The sequence below is a fragment of the Bos indicus genome, chromosome 20 (assembly GCF_029378745.1).
Source record: "Bos indicus isolate NIAB-ARS_2022 breed Sahiwal x Tharparkar chromosome 20, NIAB-ARS_B.indTharparkar_mat_pri_1.0, whole genome shotgun sequence".
Taxonomy (NCBI): Eukaryota; Metazoa; Chordata; class Mammalia; order Artiodactyla; family Bovidae; genus Bos; species Bos indicus.
In genome coordinates, this window is record NC_091779.1 from 32,893,816 (window position 1) to 32,908,132 (window position 14,317).

The following is a 14,317-nucleotide window of genomic DNA, read 5'->3' on the forward strand; positions in this document are numbered from 1 at the left end:
GGAACCAGGTGCCATGATCTTAGTTTTTTGAATGTTGAGTTTCAAGCCAGCTTTTTCACTCTCCTCTTTCACTTTCATCAAGAGAATCTTTAGTTCCTCTTTGCTTTCTGCCATAAGGGTGGTGACATCTGAATATCTGAGGTAATTGAAAATAAAGATAGTAAAAGGGTAATTTGGAGACTATATGAATGTTGAGACTGTAGGAACTGTGATGCTACCATATAGGAACTCATCCATTGGGACTCACATCTAATACTGACCATGTTCCCAGACTGAGTGGTAAAAGGAGTTACGTAAGTGCCTGCATACTTGGTGAAGAAAATCCCGATGAACTGGTTGAACATAGAAGGACACGTATCACAGAGAATGCCTGATAGTTATAAAAATATCTTGCCAAAAATGTATTTGCCTTTATTTTCTCCTCATGTTGTTAGCTGTAATAGCTTTTAATTTTTTTTCACAGCAAAGTGTCTCAATAACACTATGCCCCAAAGGAAAATGTGTTATCTTTGTAACACAATATTATATGCATTATTGAATTCTGAAACTAATATGTTAGAAAAGCAATGCACAATGTACAAAGTATTCTCTAGAATGTTTTGGAGCATTTAGAATAACACCAAAGAGAAGTGGTGTCCATCACCCTGGAGATGGCCTATATCTTGTCTCTGGTCTATAAACATGAATAGAAAATGTTATGGGGACAAAAAGCAAGGAACTGAAAAAGAAAATGAGGACTCTTATGGCAATATAGTGCAGTGTTTGGAGGAATAGACTATAGAGTTAGAGATGGATTTAAATCCTGTTCCTAAGACTCAATAGCTGTGGATGGACACTACAATTTCCCAGAGTAAAACCTGCCTTAAGAGTTTTATGGTGGGTTGTAAATGAAATGCATGCAGAAACTTCTTAGTTCAGTTCTCAGCAAGTGGTACCAATTATTATGTTTCCCAATGCAATTACTACTTGTAGGTGGGGTTTATTTTAACATATTATGAAGGAACATCTATTGAGAGAGAGACTCACTTTGCTATGGAGCTGCTCAGAACCTCCTTTGAGGAAATGATCTGAATGTGCTTGTTGACAGTATCTATTACTTTGGAAAAGAAACCATTCACAGCCTTCCTGATTATTGTATCTCTTCCCATCATTATCCTTTTCATCTTACTTGACCATAAATATATAATCTAATGATCCTTTCACTTAAATCAGTCCTTTGATGATGGGATTTCAAAGTGCTTTTTAGCCACTCATTAATTAGGCAAATCCACCCATTTTTGTACAGCCTCTCACTGAGACACTTGAAGAAGTTTGGGAAATAGAAAATTCCCCCTGATTCTTCCAGAGAAGATAGAGAGAAAGACTCACAAATTTTAAAGCATCATATAGAGGAGGAGAAAGGTCCTTCCATGAGTTAACTTTATTACTATTGCCTTACTAGTGTTTCTCTGAAAGTTTTTAAAATCTTTTATCAAATGCATAAATTGACCACAGTCTGTGACAAGACAATTTGACACTCTTGGAAACTTTGCCTCTCTATTTTAATTATTTTTCTCTTTAAGGCCTGGTATCAGGAATTCTGATTCCATAGCATTACCTTCATCTTTCTTCAGTTCAGTTCAGTTCAGTTCAATCACTCAGTTGTGTCCAACTCTTTGTAACCCCATGGACTGCAGCATGCCAGGCTTCCCTGTCCATCACCAACTCCCAGAGCTTGCTCAAACTCATGTCCATCAAGTCAGTGATGCCATCCAACCATTTCATTCTCTGTCATTCCCTCTCCTGACTTCAATCTTTCCCAGCATCAGGGTCTTTTCCAATGAGACAGTTCTTTGCATCAGGTGGCCAAAGTATTGGAGCTTCAGCTTTGGCATCAGTCCTTCCAGTGAATATTCAGGACTGATTTCCTTTAGGATTGACTGTTTTGATGTCTTTGCAGTCGACTCTCAAAAGTCTTCTCCAACACCACAGTTCAAAAGCATCAAATCTTGAGCACTCAGCTTTCTTTATAGTTCAACTCTCACATCCATACATGACTACTGGAAAAACTATAGCTTTGACTAGACAGACTTTGTCAGCAAAGTAATAGTTCTGCTTTTTAATATACTGTCTAGGTTGGTCAAGCTTTTCTTCCAAGGAGCAAGCATCTTTTAATTTCATGGCTGCAGTCACCATCTGCAGTGATTTTGGAGCCCGAGAAAATAAAGCCTGTCACTGTTTCCTTTGTTTCCCCATCTATTTTCCATGAAGTGATGGGACTGGTTGCTGTGATCTTCATTTTTTGAATGTTGAGTTTTAAGCCAACTTTTTCACTCTCCTCTTTCACTTTCATCAGGAGGCTCTTTAGTTCTTCTTCACTTTCTGCCATAAGGGTGGTGTCATCTGCATATCTGAGGTTATTGATATTTCTTCTGGCAATCTTGATTCCAACTTGTGGCTTGTTCAGCCCGACATTTTGCATGATGTACTCTGCATATAATTTAAATAAGCAGGGTGACAATATACAGCCTTGACATACTCCTTTCCCAATTTGGAACCAGTCTGTTGTTCCATGTCCAGTTTTAACTGTTGCTTCTTGACCTGAATCTTGACCAGGAGCCAAGTAAGGGGGTCTGGTATTCCCATCTCTTAAAGAATTTTCCAGTTTGTTGTGATCCACACATTCAAAAGTCTTCGGCATAGTCAATAAAGCAGAAGTAGATGTTTTTCTGGAATTCTCGTGCTTTTTCAATGATCCAACAGATATTGGCAATTTGATCTCTGGTTCCTCTGCCTTTTCCAAATCCAGCTTGAACATCTGTAAGTTCTCAGTGAACGTATTGTTGAAGCCTAGCTTGGAGATTTTGAGCATTACTTTGCTTGTGAGTGAGATGAGTGCAATTATGAGGTAGTTTGAACATTCTTTGGCATTGCTTTTCTTTGGGATTGAAATGAAAACTGACATTTTCTAGTTCTGTGGCCACTGCTGAGTTTTACAAATTTGCTGGCATATTGAGTGCAACACTTTAACCATATCATCTTTTAGGATTTGAAATAGCTCAACTGGAATTCCATCACATCCACTAGTTTTGTTCATAGTGATGCTTACTAAGGCCCACTTGACTTTGCATTCTAGGATGTCTGGCTCTAGGTGAGTGATACACCATCATGGTTATCTGGGTCATGAAGATCTTTTTTGTATAGTTCTTCTGTGTATTCTTGCCACCTCTTCTTAATATCTTCTGCTTCTATTAAGTCCATACTGTCCTGTCCTTTATTGTGCCCATTTTTGCATGAAATGTTCCCTTGGTATCTCTAATTTTATTGAAGAGATCTATAGTCTTTCCCATTCTATTTTTTTCCCCCCACTATTTCTTTGCACTGATCACTGAGGAAGGCTTTCTTATCTCTCCGTGGTATTCTTTGGAACTCTGCATTCAGATGGATATATCTTTCCTTTTCTCCTTTTCACCTTTCTTATTTTGTGGAAATAGTTACCTAGCTGAGTATTCCATTTTCCTCTTAACCAGGTGGAAGTGGCTGTTAGATAACTGAATTTAAAACTACCAGGCTAAAGGAAAGCATCAGTTTGAAAGTGAACCAGGAACTTGATTGGAGCTGAACTTTGGCTGGCAATCTGAGCAGGGTACTTGGCTGTCAACAAATGAGGAATTTTAATTAAAAACTTTTGTTGCATCATCACAGAGAGTAAAGGCACTATGATTCCAGAGGTCATATGTTAGATGGTTAAGGAGGCTCTCCTGCTATGAGACTCTCATCAGAATCTGACCTTTAGGATTATGGAAGATGATAAGAAAGAAAATGTGCTATCTTCCTTGGCTTGTACTGTGGTTGAGAAAATAACTAGATTGTTTGAAATTACAGAAAAATTGCCCCTCTTCAGAAATATTTCTAAAAAGAAGTGGGGGATCATTGCTGTGCCCTCTGCAGAGAATTCATACCACAAAGTGTGGCCTTATCCTCACTTTGCTTAGGCCTCTCTTCAAATACCTGCTCCTTTATCTTTTGCGTAGCATATATTCCAACCTTCTTGTTACGTTTTATATTTTTTTAGGGTTACTTATAGTCTGCCTCCTCAAGTGAAACATGAATTCTATGAGAGCAAGAACTTGAGATGATTTATCACTGCTTCACCTCCAGTTAATAATGGCTGAATGAAGGTTGAATGACTTGAAAAGAAATGGTGGGAAAATGGAGTTAAAGACACACGGTGTAAAATAATGAGATGGACACAACTAGCTGGTCTGGGAGCTACTGGTCCTAATTTCAAAGAATTTTTATGAAAAACAAACTCTACTTATAGGAGTGTAGCTCATGTTACTGTGGCCATGTGGTCATGTTACATGTGCAGAAGGAAATGGCAACTCACTCCAGTATTCTTGCCTGGAGAATCCCATGGACAAAGGAGCCTGGTGGGCTACAGTCCATGGGGTCACAAAGAGTTGGACACGACTGAGCGACTAACACACACTGTGGTCACGAGAAGCAGAAATAATTACAATCTACAAATAATTCTAAGAAACCAAAAATTTTGGTCAGTAATTTAAGCCCTCTATCAGAATGGCCTCCTTCCTGTCTCTGCATCGTCTTTCCTGACCCTAGGCAGGAGAGAAAAAAGTTGAGCTAGGTGAGCATCCAAGAGTGAGGGAAGGATGTGCTGGGGCTGACAGGGGCGAAGTGTGAGTGGCAGTGTCTAGGCTTTCTGTCAAGTGGCTGGTGACAAGAGCTTTATGCATTAGCAACTGAATTGCTTCCCTGATCTCCATCACTCTTCCCTTCCTTTCTCATTCCTAAACCTCCTTCCTCTTTTGCTTTTCTTCCCTCTGCCTTCCTGACTGGGATAGCAGATGACTCCCTCTGGTAGAAGTTAGGTATAAGATTTGGAGTTAAGGCTCTGGGACTTTAAAATATTGTCTGTTCTTCTAGTTACTGGTTGAGATGCCCAGACTCTTGTTGAAGGACTGGTTATAAATGGTTCTTTTTTTTTTTTCTTCAGTTTGACTTTCCTCCAGGCAGTGTTAAGGATGGAAGAAGTTTCTCATGGTGTAATGAACATGAAGAAAGTGAATTTATCAAACACAGAGTCAGGAAAAGTTATAATTAAATCTATAATTAAAATTATAAAGTGTTGCTAAAAGGAATTAAGGAAATAGATATATCAAGTTTGTGGATTAGAAGATTTAATATTTTTAAGATGTCATTTTCTGTAAATCGATCTATTAATTCCATGTAACCCCACTCAGGGTTCTAGCAAATTTTTGTGTAGAAATTGACAAGCTGATTCTCAAATTAATATGGAAATGAAAGGACTTTTAAAAACTTAGGCAATATTGAAGAAGTTCAGAGCTGGAGGGCTCCACACTATCAGATTTCAAGACTTACTATAAATCTCTAGTAATTAAGACTGTAGGGTATTATGCAATGAGAGACAAATAGACCAATTAGATAGAATTAGAAGACCAGAAATAGACTTACATGTATAGAGTCTCTTGATTTATTATGAAAGTGCCACTGTGTTCAGTGGGAGAAGGATAGTCTTCGCATTAAATAATGCTATAGCTTTAAATATTCACATGGAGAATGAACCTTGCCTCCTATATTGCAGTGAACAGTAAAATTAATTTGAGATGGAGTATAGGTCTATATGTGAAGGAAAGATGAAGCCTCCTGAAGAAAATAGAAGATATGTTTTTAACCTTAGAGTAGACATAGATTTCTTACAAGGTAAATAAAGCACTCATCAAAAATCCCAAACCAAGAAAAAACACCCCCAAATAAACAATCTAATTTAAAAATGGACAGAGGAATTGAATAGACATTTCTCCTAAGAGAAAATGTAGATGGCCAATGGATACATGAAAAGATGCTTAGCCTCATTAATCATTGGGGAAATGCAAATCAAAACCACAATGAGATATCACCTCACACCTGTCAGAGTGGCTATTTCAAAAATAACACAAATAACAAATGTTGGTGAGAATGTGGAGAAAAGGGAACCCTTGTACACTGTTGGTGGGAATGTAAATTGGTATAGCCACTGTGGAAAAAATATACATAGGTTTTTCAAAAAACCAAAAAATTGAACTACCACATGACCCAGAAATTCTACTCCTGAGTATATAGCCAAAAAACCCAAAAACACTAATTTGAAAAGATATATGTACCTCAAATTTCATAGCATCACTGTTTATAATTGCCAAGATATAGAAGCAACTTGAATCCATCAACAGATGAATGGTTAAAGAAGATGAGCTCCTAGCCACACGTAGCTATTGATTGTTTGAAATGTGGCCAGGATTAACTGAGATGCTGAAAGTGTAAAACACACACCAGATTTTGAAGACTTCAAATGAAAAAAAGAATATAAAATACACTATTAATAGTTATTTATGCTGATACATGTTGAAATACCATGTGTTATATGTAGGTTAAATAAAATGTATTATTAAAATTTAAAAAATAAGATATGTGGTATATATGTATATGTGTGTATGTATGTGTGTATGGTATATGTGTGTGTGTGTGTATATACATATATATGTGGTATGGTATTTATATGTATGTGTGTATATATATACCATACACACGTAACACACACAATGAAATACTACTCAGCCAGAAGAAAGGATGAAATTTTGCCATTTGCAGGGACATGAATGGACTTGGAAGGCATTATGCTAAGTGAAATAAGTCAGAGAAAGACAAACACTGTATAACATCACTTATATGTGAAACCTAAAAAATTCAGCAAACTAATGAATAGAACAAAAAAGAAGTGGACTCACAGATATAGAGAAAAAGTTAGCGGTTACCAGTGGGGAGAGGGAAGTGGGGAGGGACAATTTTTAAGGGTACGGGAGTAAAAGGGACAAATTATTAGGTATAAAATAAGCTACAAGCATATATTGTACAATGCGGAGAATATAGCTGATATTTATAACAGCTATAAATGGAATATAACCTTTAAAAGTTGTAAATCTCTCTATTGCATACCTATAACTTATCTAATATTGTACAGCAACTATACTGCAATAAAAACCCCTCAAGCCATGATACTCTGAACTTCAATAAAATCATAATTTTAGATTCATTGAAAGATATCAATTGGTATGAGAATAAAAAAACAAGCCATATACTGAAGAGGATATCTGACAAAGGACTGGTATCCTGAATATATTGAGAGTTCATGCAAATTAATATTACATTAACAAACCATATATTTTTAAAAATTTCAAGCATATCATGAAATAGTATATCCAAATAACCAGCAAGTATATTAAAATCTAATTAATACTATTGTGCTGTGCTTAGGCACTCAGTCATGTCCGACTCTTTGTGACCCCATGGACTGTAGCCCGCCAGGCTCCTCTGTCCATGGGGGTTCTCCAGGCAAGAATACTGGAGTGGGTTGCCATGCCTTCCTCATTATTACTCACCAAAAAATATAAATTTTAAAACCACAATAGAATAACACTTTATAGCCACTAAAATGGTAAAAAGTCAAAGGACTTATAGTATGAAGTCTTATTGTCAAATACTTTTGGTGTGAGTATAAGCAAATATTTGGAAAACTTACAGTTTCTACTAAATCTGCATTCCTATAATTCAGGAATTTTGCTCTGAGTTATATAAGAAATAGAAACACATGTTTGCCAAAATCTGTACATAAATATTAATAGAATTACTATTCATAATTGCTAAAAATAAGAAACAACAAAACATCGATCAGAAGAATGGATGAAAAATCGTGGTGTGTTCATACAATGGAATAGATGCAGGCAAAAAAAAAAAAAAAAATCAACCACTGGTGAACAACATGGATGAAAAGCAAAATAGTTATGCTTTAAGAAACCAGACCAAAAAATTGCATAGTTCTGATTTTATTTACATTTGGTTCAAAACAGGTAAAACCAGCATATTTGTAACAGATGTCAGAATAGCATTTATTTTGGGGGATTGTAATTACTGGGAGACCTTGACAGAACTTCCTCCAATGCTGGTACTATTCTATGTTTAATTTAGTGGTGTTTATCCACATATATGCATATGTAAAAACACTTCTAGCTGTACCATCAAGATGAGTACACTCTACATGTGTTACAGCATTGCAATTCAAAAGTAAGCAAAATTAAAACTTAGATTTTAGTGAAAGTAAAAGCATCAGTGAAAAGAACATAATCAAATAGGGTAAAATAATATAAGGCAAAAGCTAGAACACAAGTCCCAAATTCTCTCATCTCTGGAGCAGACCACCAGGCCTGTGCAGGGCTAGGTTCACTCAGTTCAGTTCAGTCGCTCAGTCGTGTCCGACTCTTTGCGACCCCATGAATCGCAGCATGCCAGGCCTCCCTGTCCATCACCAACTCCTAGAGTTCACCCAAACTCATGTCCATAGAGTTGGTGATGCCATCCAGCCATCTCATCCTCTGTCATACCCTTTTCCTCCTGCCCCCAATCCCTCCCAGCATCAGAGTCTTTTCCAATGAGTCAACTCTTTGCATGAAGTGGCCAAAGTACTGGAGTTTCAGCTTTAGCATCATTCCTTCCAAAGAAATCCCAGGGCTGATCTCCTTCAGAATGGACTGGTTGGATCTCCTTGCAGTCAAAGGGACTCTCAAAAGTCTTCTCCAACACCACAGTTCAAAAGCATCAATTCTTTGGCGCTCAGCTTTCTTCACAGTCCAACTCTCACATCCATACATGACCACTCGAAAAACCATAGCCTTGACTAGACGGACCTTTGTTGGCAAAGTAATGTCTCTGCTTTTGAATATGCTATCTAGGTTGGTCATAACTTTCCTTCCAAGGAGTAAGCGCCTTTTAATTTCATGGCTGCAGTCACCATCTGTAGTGATTTTGGAGCCCCCCAAAATAAAGTCTGACATTGTTTCCACTGTTTCCCCATCTATTTCCCATGAAGTGATGGGACTGGATGCCATGATCTTCGTTTTCTGAATGTTGAGCTTTAAGCCAACTTTTTCAGTCTCCTCTTTCACCTTCATCAAGAGGCTTTTTAGTTCCTCTTCACTTTCTGCCATAAGGGTGGTATCATCTGCATATCTGAGGTTATTGATATTTCTCCCGCCAATCTTGATTCCAGCTTGTGTTTCTTCCATCCCATTGTTTCTCATGATGTACTCAGCATAGAAGTTAAATAAGCAGGGTGACAGTATACAGCCTTGACGTACTCCTTTTCCTATTTGGAACCAGTCTGTTGTTCCATGTCCAGTTCTAACTGTTGCTTCCTGACCTGCATACAGGTTTCTCAAGAGGCAGGTCAGGTGGTCTGATATTCCCATCTCTTTCAGAATTTTCCACAGTTTATTGTGATCCACACAGTCAAAGGCTTTGGCATAGTCAATAAAATAGAAATAGATGTTTTTCTGGAACTCTCTTGCTTTTTCCATGATCCAGCGGATGTTGGCAATTTGATCTCTGGTTCCTCTGCCTTTTCTAAAACCAGCTTGAACATCTGGAAGTTCACGGTTCACATATTGCTGAAGCCTGGCTTGGAGAATTTTGAGCATTACTTTACTAGTGTGTGAGATGAGTGCAATTGTGCGATAGTTTGAACATTCTTTGGCACTGCCTTTCTTAAGGATTGGAATGAAAACTGACCTTTTCCAGTCCTGTGGGCACTGCTGAGTTTTCCAAATTTGCTGGCATATTGAGTGCAGCGCTTTCACAGCATCATCTTTCAGGATTTGGAATAGCTCAACTGGAATTCCATCACCTCCACTAGCTTTGTTCGTAGCGATGCTTTCTAAGGCCCACTTGACTTCACATTCCAGGATGTCTGGCTCTAGGTGAGTGAGCACACCATCTAGGTTCACTAGAGGTCAGCTAACACTGAGCATCAGGCTTCAGAGGTAGCAGCCCTTAGGCTCCTGTGGATGGCTCAACTGATACCAAACATGCATTAACACCTTAAAGACAGCAGAACTCTAAGCAGCCTCAGGCACCCAGCTGAACTTTCTATAGTTCAGTCGCCTGTAGCAACCAGAATAAAACTTTTGGCAGTTAGCCTTTCCTTTTCTCACCAGCAGATTCCTGGAGGATGCCTCTGGCATGGACTGACAAAACCACTGCCCTTTGCCCTTTGTCCATTATTCACAAAAAAGCAGTTCCATCCTTCTTATGATAGGTTTTTAGGTATTGTCAATAGATTACCACTGTGTGTGCATGTGTGTGTGTGTGTGTGTGTGTTAAGTCGCTCAGTCCTGTCCAGTTCTTTGTGACTGTAGCTATAACTGGACTACGGTTCATGGACTGTAGTCATGGATTGACTGACTGACATGGACTGTAGCCCATCAGGTTCCTCTGTCTGTGGGATTCTCCAGGCAAGAATACTGGAGTGGGTTGCCATTTCCTTCTGCAGGGATCTTCCCAATCCAGGGATAGAAAACTTGTGTCTCCTGTGGCTCCTGCTTTGGCAGGCAGAGTCTTTACCCCTGAGCCACCTGGGAAGTTCAAGTAATCTATTTTAGGACATTAGAAAATTACTTGTAATCCATTAAGATAGAAAAATTTGTTCAATAACTGAAAGACTATTTCAACCCTGGTGTTTGAAATTTTTATCACATTCTCAAACTTTGTTATGTAAAATGCATGAGATTAATGGCCAAAGAGCTCTGTCTTTGCTTTCTGTTGCCTAAAGCTTTCTTCATGTAGATGTTGGCTCAGATGTTGAGCTGAACAAAGAAATCATCATAAACTTCTGGTCTTTGGTGTCATAACCTGTAATGATTAAAATAAGAACTCTGTTTGATCGTGCCTGTCTCAGCCTCTTATTCATCTCAAGTTGTAAAGGGAGGCACATTAGTATTTGTGATCATATGTTGACCAATTGAAATCTCACAGATTGCTTTCAAAAGCAAGTAAAAAAGTGATGTTTAGGGATGAGTTATTACAAAAAGCAATATAGCATTGTACATTCATACTTAATGTTATCTTCATATTTATATAAGATGTTAAAATTCAGCATGTTTCTATGCACATTGTCTCATTTGATCCTCATGAATTTCCATTTATTTGTTTATTTTGTGGTTGCAGAAGGTCTTCGTTATTGAACATGGGCTTTCTCTAGCTGAGAGTGGGGGCTTCTCTTCATCGAGGTGTGCAGGCTTCTTACTGTGGTGGCCTCTCTCGTGGAGCACAGGCTGTAGGTGCATGGGCTTCAGTAGGTGCAGCAGGCAGGCTCAGTGGTTGTGGCACATGGGCTTAGTTGCTCTTTGGCACGTGGAATCTTCCCAGCCCAGGGATCAAACCCATGGCCCCTGCATTGGCAGGTGGATTTCTTCCCATTACGCCCCAGGGAAGTCCATATATGTCTGTAAAGCAGGCACCATATCCACTGGGGATCCACTCAAGGTCACCAAGTAAGTGGAGGAATTGGGATTAGAACACATATGCTTTAGTCTCTCTACTGCAATTTCTATGGTTGGTATGACTGTTGCTAAGTCATTTCAGTCGTGTCCGACTCTGTGCGACCCCATAGACGGCAACCCACCGGGCTCCCCTGTCCCTGGGATTCTCCAGGCAAGAACACTGGAGTGGGTTGCCAATGGGTTTCCTTCTCCAATGCATGAAAGTGAAAAGTGAAAGTGAAGTCGCTCAGTTGTGTCCGACTCTTAGCGATCCCACGGACTGCAGCCTACCAGGCTACTCCATCAATGGGATTTTCCAGGCAAGAGTACTGGAGTGAGTTGTCATTGCCTTCTCTGTAAGGTAAGGTTGGACTTTCACAATCTTTTGCTTTTGAACTCTCAAATTTGAGAGTTTGAGCCAGAGGTGTCCTTTCCCCTCCCTTCCCCCCTCCATTCATATTTGCCCAAAACTTTGCAATTCTTGACATTTATACAGGAGATATTCAACACACCATTTTGCTGGCCATGCAAGGGGCAAGGATAACATGGAGATTTTGTTATACTTCCCCCAAATAATAGATCCCTGTGATGAAAGTAGGGAGATTATGAAAAAAAAGATAGACACAATTTGCTTTAGGTTTAGACAATGTCAGAAAAACTTATTAAATCATCAGAGAAGGGAGACAAATGCATAACCGCCATCTCAAATACCTGAAAAGTGTCCCTAAAGAAGTGTAACATATAGGACTTAACTCTAAGAAGGAGGCTTATTAGAAAAATTCAGTTCTCTGTAAGTTCCCTCAGCATTTGAAATGACTAAAAATACAACTCATGAACTGTCATTATTTCCTACACTATTCACATTATTTTTCTCCATTGTTTTAGTAAGGTATAATTTTATATTTAATAAAATTCCTCTTTTTTTTAAGTGCTCAGTTCTGCAAATTTTGGCTAACACATGCAGTTGTGTATAACCACCACCCAATCAAGATAAAGAATAATTCTATCATTCCCCTCAAATCCTATATCATAATATGTTTTCTGATTTTCTACAATTACCTAAAATGTGTTGACAAATCATGAAATCCAGAAGCATAGAAGTTAAGCTATGTATGTATACACAAAATACGTAGATAATTTTCCTAACTGGTAGAGCTATATGTCTGACAGATTCTGCAACTCTTATTAGTATTCTGGGGCACACACGCTTGAGATCTGGAGCTATAAAGCTAAGGAATACCCTAACTTACATAAAGAAGTCTAAGAAAGATCCTTTGTCAGGAAAGTGGGACCTGTTAGAGGTGGACCTCAGCTCTCTGGTTGTAAAAAAATAGATTATTCTTCTTTTCATTCAACACAAACTCTCCCTCATCGTCAATAATTTTTGACTTAGCCCAGTGTGAGATTTTTCTCCCTTGTATAAACACCGGTCTGATTTTACAGGAGAAATCTATTAAAGAAGGTAATTTACAGAACTGTGCTATACTTGTAGAAATGCTTAATTCTACCATTCTGTGAATCTAGCTGCAACTTAATCATAAAGTAAGGATGTGAGTTTTATCAATGAGCCCAGCTATTCTGGACTGAAACCTCACAGAGGAAGAAGGGATGATTAATTGGGCAAGTAAAAATTTCCTGCTCATGGCATCCTCCAACTGTGTGTATAGCAATCATTATATTTTAACATGCTGGGAATACTCGACTTGATTGAGTGTTAATCAATAAAAATTCCCTTTAAAAGGATTGCTGCTGTGGGGTCTGCTCTTGTTTCCTGGAGCTGCAGAGACATACTGAGAATTCAAAGTAAAGCATACTGCACAATATTTAATAAAGTGCTAATAAAGTACTCAAGGGGCACCGTCCCTTGTTTGCTAAAAATACAGTAAATTTTCCTGAAAGTCATGTTATTGTTTCCTCTTTGAATATTTCCATTAGATCCAAGGTAGACTGACATGATAGAAATGATGAAGTGAAAATTATAGTTATCCATTGGATATCAGAAGAGAAAGAAGATAAGAGATTTACAATAAAAATAAAACTCGAATTCAAACTCATTCCATTTTCAATTAAAGCACACATTTAAGCATGAGGTTATGCAGCCTTAGCAGATGAGTTGAGCTAACTTATAGGTATTTAATCAATTCCACAAGGTAGAGTCCCCTGTTGTTGTTTTGTGAATGTAATTTACATTGATATGTAATGTAATATAATTTACATTGATAATCATAAGGCTAATTTAAAATAATAAAGGAGACCTACATGAATACAGTAAAGCCAATTCTCTCTCAGACTCCAAATGGTCCGTATCAGATTGTGAAAACTGACCCTAGTATTCATCAACAACTTTACCTGGGACTTCAGGTGGTAGGTGAACAGGACAAAAAGAGAGGAAAGAAAAATGTAGCAAAATGTATTTTTTTTGTTTTCTTTGGGTGAAGAAATCTAGAATGTCCTATTTCCTTTTTATCATCCTGGCTGAAAGCAACATAGAGCCAACTCAAAACAGCATCTCGTCTAAAAGACATAGACTGCTGACCAAGCAGTGAATTCCTCAATTCATATTAAGCGATGAGGGTGAAAGAGGAGACTGAAAAAAGCTGCCTTGAAATTCAACATGAAAAAAACTTAGATCATGGCATCTGGTCCCATTATTTTATGGCAAATAGAAGGGGGAAAAGTGGAAGTAGTGACAGATTTTATTTTCTTGGTCTCCTAAATCACTGTGGATGGTGACCGCAGCCTGAAATTAAAAGACGCTTGCTCCTTGGAAAAAAAGTTGTGACCAACCTAGACAGTGTATTAAAAACCAGAGACATCAGGTTGACAAAGGCCCATATAGTCTTTGCTTTGCATAGAAAAGCTATGGTTTTTCCAGTAGTCATGTATGGATGTGAGAGTTGGACCATAAAGAAGGCTAAGCACTGAAGAATTAATGCTTTTGAACTATGGTG